The sequence below is a fragment of the Primulina tabacum genome, chromosome 12 (assembly GCF_025594145.1).
Source record: "Primulina tabacum isolate GXHZ01 chromosome 12, ASM2559414v2, whole genome shotgun sequence".
NCBI classification, from domain to species: Eukaryota; Viridiplantae; Streptophyta; class Magnoliopsida; order Lamiales; family Gesneriaceae; genus Primulina; species Primulina tabacum.
Window position 1 is genome coordinate 29,546,850 of NC_134561.1, and position 6,000 is coordinate 29,552,849.

The window sequence follows — 6,000 nt, forward strand, 5'->3', positions numbered from 1 at the left end:
TGTGCAATGATGTATGAGATTTGGTTCCTAGACCATCGATACCAATGTTATTGGAAAAAAATGAATTTTCAAAAATAAAATAAATGAGTCTGGTAACATTGTTCAAAACAAAGCTCGGTTGGTAGCTCAAGAGTATACACAGGTTGAGGGGGTGGATTTTTATGAAACCTTCGCGCCTGTAGCTCGAATTGAGTCACTCCGACTGTTTCTTGCCATAGCATGCAATATGCACATCAAATTGTACCAAATCGATGTTAAGAATGCTTTTTTAAATGGAATTTTAAATGAGGAAGCATATGTGGGTCAACCAAAAGGATTTTAAGATCCACATCGCATGGATCATATCTACAAGCTGAAGAAGGCTCTATTTGGACTGAAACAGGCTCCACGAGCATGGTATGGTAGGTTGGCTGATTATTTGATCAACTTGGGCTTTAAACGAGGTGGGGTTGATAAAACTCTCTTTATTCAAAAGTTGAAGCATGATATTTTGATTTGCCAAATTTATGTAGATAACATTATCTTTGGTGCATAATCACAAAAATTTGTTGAGTTCATGTCATCGCAATTTGAAATGAGCATTGTAGGATAGTTGAATTTCTTCATTGGATTGCAAGTTAAACAACTACATGATGGTATATTTATGTGTCAATCCAAGTATGCTAAGAATCTGGTTAAAATTTTCTCAAATGATAGTTCTAAGCATATAAAAACTCTTGTGGGGTCAAGTGAAAAACTGTCTAAATATGATGTTGTCGATGGTGTTGACAACACTATTGTTGGGTGCAATAATTGTCCCTGATTGGTGCAATCGAACCGTGGTGCTTGAGCTGTTGTGCGGTTTAAAAGATTTGAGTTGCACTATTACCACCAGTTATAGCTTTTGGTAAAGCGGCAAGTGCTCGGTCCCATAATTGGTATCAAAGCCAAGGTCACGGGTTCGCTTCCCATTGATTGCAAGGAGTGTAATTATTGAGTGAGAGATTGTTGGGTGCAATAATTGTCCCTGCTTGATAAAGCGATCGAACCGTAGTGCTTGAGCTGCTGTGCTGTTTAAAAGATTTGAGTTGCACCATTACCACCAGATATAGCTTTTGGTAAAGCGGCAAGCGCTCGGTCCTACAAACATGTACAACAGCATCATCAGCAGTCTTTTGTACTTAACTGCTATACGCCTTGATATTATGTTTAGTGTCTGTTTGTATACTAGGTACTAAGCAAATTCAAAAATATTACACTTAAAAGCTGTGAAATGTATTCTCAGATACATTTGCAAGTACACACAAGAGACAAACACAAATTTTAGTAGGTTTTTCTGATGCTAACTGTGTCGGAGACCTAGATGATAGGAAGAGCACATCGGGTGGGTGTTTTTACCTAGGGAATAACCTTGTGTCTTGCTACAATAAGAAGCAAAATTGTGTTTCCCTATCCACCACTAAGTCTGAGTTTGTAGCAACTGCTAGTTGCTACTCACAACTTGTTTGGATAAATCAAATGATTGAGGATTATGGTTTTCATAATGACATCATGATTGTGTATTGTGACAACTCCAGTGTTATAAACATTTCTATAACACTCTCGAACAAAACACATAGACATAAGACATTACTTTATTCGAGATTTGGTTGAAAAAGGTATAACTCGACTAGAATTTGTTGGGACTGAAAACCAACTGGCTGATATATTCATGAAATCTTTGGACTTTGAGAGATTTTCCAATCTTCGGAAGTCTCTCAGCATGTTCATTCAATAATCACACACCCATATTGTCATTTGTGTTTCCAACACCGGTGACAACACCATCATGCATGTCTATTTTTAGGATTCTAGGCATAATTAATAATCATAATCATCCTATTTAAGTGTGTATTAGTATAGTGATGGAAATCTCCTAGTGTGCACCCTGACAGAGATCAATCTTCCTATCAAGTTTTGTAGGTGTTTGATGCTCAATCTCAATCATCAAATAATTAAGGAATCTAAAGATCTTCTTGATCATGTCCAATATGATAATGGTGACTTGAAAAATTGAGCATTTTTGGTGAAAAACAAAAAAGATGAAGAAATTAAAAATAATTAGATTAGAAGAAAATGTAAAAAGCTACTTAAAGGAGTCTTTTGAATACCGATCTTCTAGTATGAGAGCTACCACTTCTAAGTTAAAATAGACATGAAAAAAGTTACCTAGAGGAGTCCTTTGAACGTTTTTCCAGTGTGGGAGCTACCATTTCTAAACCAAAACATGTGGTGTTGCCAACAACAAGTTCCGAGACAATACAATTTATACATTGCCTGCCATTTTAATAATTCATCATATTGGAGGCATATTTAGGACATGCATATTGATTTTTGTTCCTTGAATTCATCATGTGCAGTGACATATCTTTGTTTGACCTATGGTAGTTGATGAAAACCTTAATTACCCAGACTTTGAATTTTTGTGACTACTTATGTAAGTGGGTTATAATCGACATGGGTTTTAACTGGATAGTCTTCTGGAATCGTCGTAACACGAGTTTGAATCAATGTTACCGTTTGATATAGGTCTAAAACTGTGATTAGTGTTTTGGGTGAATTTAAGATAAATTACCATTGGGGTCGGGGGCGTTTGTTACAATAGTGCGATAATTATGTTTTTTTTACCGTTTTACCATCTGATTATTTATGTTGAAAGTGTTTGCATCAAAATTACTTTAATGATTCAGGATTTTGCTCCCTTCTTCTTTGCATAATCGCACCCTCACTGAAATACGTTTGTGTTAACTCTCTTTCATTCTTGCATAATCTTATAGATGGCTGACAATCAATTCGACCCATTGGATATAAGGAGTGATATGGCTGCCAGCCGTGGTGTTCCACCCTGTGTGGAAACACCGCCCTCAACACTACCAACAGCACACCCCACTGAGAATCCGCTGCAGATGGTTAGTGCTGCCTCGAAGACCATCCCATTGAAAATTATCGCTCCGGGTGAACTTGTTAATGAATGGCACATCAAAAAGCCACCGGATTACGAGGCCTATCAGGGGTCTTTTCCCCCTCAACCTATGCGGAGGTGCTCCAAACGACAAGCAGGGTATGGCCCTGATTTTACTCCAACGAAGAAACCCTGGGACTCCTCTTTCACTACAAATTTTCTGGACCCCTATTTCTCTGCTTGGTATAATTCCAACGATGAAGATTTTGAACTGGTGGCTCGCTTGAAACCATTTGTTAAGCCCTCAAGTTCATTTCCAGCAGGGCCAAGTAATGCGTCTGTCTCCTCTAATGATGAACAAACACTAGCTGACATCCTCGGTTCTGCCTCCAGTTCCTCCCTTGCATCTGATTTTGAGAGTGAATAACTCATTGAATCAGAGTCCTCTGATGAAGACTTTGAACCAGCCGCAGAAGAGACTGATGATGCTGCTGATGTTGCCGCTAGTGTTGGCACCACCATGGACGACACCATAATTCAAGATTATGATCTATATATTGCCTTCTCCAACGCCTTTTACTATGAAGATGTTGTACTCATATCACATCTCTATGTACGCAGAGAGTTTGTCGACAAGAGGAATATCGATACCGACGCCTATGAAAGGCAAAATCTGATCTTTTTCCTCACAAATCGAAGATTTCTTGCAAAGGTGACGTGTGTCATGACCTACCCAAAGAGGCCCTTGCGAGAATTTTACTACAATTTCGCTGCTGCTGTCGGAGATGTGAACTCTATCCGGTTCAGACGAGTGTTTATTCGGGATGCTATTTACAAATTCTCCCCCTGATATTATCAATGACTACTACTGGACTCCTCATGTTGCTGAAAACCTTCCTCCTGCTAATATTGATGCCAGCACGATCATGCTGACCGGTGGTGTCATCTCCAAATTTCCAATCCGACCGCACCGACTTGCTACTGCAAATTTGACTTCTTTTACTTTGTTCTTCACAAGAAGGCAATTAGAAATTGGACATTGTTGTCCAATACGATAGTTATGTTGGATCTCGGTTTTCTACGCGTCCAAACGCAGCGGAAGTTTTAAAAATTTTTAATTTTATTTTGACAATCAAAATATGTTTTGCTTTGGGCGCTCGTATGATTTTAACAAAAGCATTCATAGGGTGTAAAGAATTTTGTACCTTTGTGAATTATATCACTGGACTCCAACTAATCCGGTATTAGCGGATGTAGCTCTTGTTGTAAATCCCTACGAACATTCTTCGATCTCATAATCCGGTCCACGACTGGAATATTTGTTCCTCTTCTAAATTGCACTAGAAATTTAGAAGATATTTTTGCGTAGAGATAGAACACGGAAGGAAAAATCAATTTCTTGCAACAAGAAAGAAAATTTCGAGAGCAGCACTTCAATCCCCTTTGGAAGAGCCGAACTTTTCATTTTTTATCTTGGAGAAAATCTCTCGAAAATCTGTACCATTTGGAATAAAGAAAATTTTTTTTTCTTTAATCATGATTTACTTAATTAATCTCATTAATTAAGTAAACTAAATATTTGGATGAATAATAGGTGATTTTCGAAGATCATGAGGATGGAGGCTAGGTTATTTTAGGTCAAACTCTTATTATTATATTTAACCCATGACCTAATTATCATAGTATAATAATTGGGCCCTTTAATTAACATTAATTGGCCTGATTAATTAATTGAGCTAGTCACACTAGTTTAATCCATTAATCAAGGCCCATTAAAACTTTAATTATTTAATATGTTGGACTTGTACTCCTACAAGCTTATTAAACATATTACCAACCATATTTAATTTATTAATTAATCAACTCAACTCTTGAGCTTAATAAATTAAATACATTATAAATTCAACATTTGAATTTATTATTTAAATGATAAATTCAACTCCTTGAATTTTTATCACCTCCAAAATTTAATATTTAATAAACCGAACATTTGAGTTTAATAAATTAAATTCTCAAATTTTTATAAATTCAACTCCTTGAATTTATTCTCTCCAAATTTCATAAATTCAACTTCTTGAATTTACTATATCATAAATTCAACTCCTTGAAATTATTTTCTCAAAATTTAATTATCATAAATTCAACTCCTTGAATTTACTATATCATAATATAAATTAGACTCCTTGAATTTATTCTCTCAACGGGAACAAACAATCCAGTACTTGTGTGACCCTCAATGGTTCAGGGATACAGCTAGCCGTGGGTTCACAACTCTTTGTGATTCAAGACATAATCTTTTATTCGGGCTTATCCTAGTTAGCCTCATTCTTTTCATCAACACCTTGATCAAGAATGTCAGAACTCATTTCTGATTGCACCCATCGGATCATGGTAAGAGCGTCTAGTAGCATCGCCCCATGATCCCCTAGGTATCACTGATAGTGCCTGCAAGAACCAGTCGATTATGATTAACGTACAGTACGGTCCCTTCATCTCATATATCCCGATCGAATCTGCAACCATTGGTTCATCGAGGGTTGCATATTAATTCGATAACTATGTGATAACTATAATAGTGGCATCGCGTGTACTATTGGAGAACTCCTTCTCCAACGTACATCTCATACTCTGGCCAGAGATTCCATGCACTATTATTACATTAGATCACATAGGATATCCACACCCGTAGGTGAGCGGTGAATCCCCGACTACAATGCACTGGCTCCTATATGTGTCGCAACTGTACCCAACCTCGCCACCTGATGACTCTCCTGGAGCCGGTAAACGAGTCAAAGCACAGCCCTAGCATATAGAGCCTCAGTGTTGTCCCGGGTCGTAAGGACTAATGGTGTACAATCATAACCACGGACTTATCCTCTCGATGAATGATAACCACTTGGAAAGTCCGAGGGAGGGTTGTTCGGTATAATCATCATATGACTACCCATCTGCATGTTTGGACATCTCTATGCCCTTACCAAGAAACGCAGTACACAACATCATAGATGCTAGTCTCGAGCTCAAGCGACCTTTATCCAAGTTTTAGGCGGCTGAATCGACTAGGAACGAATTTAGAATAT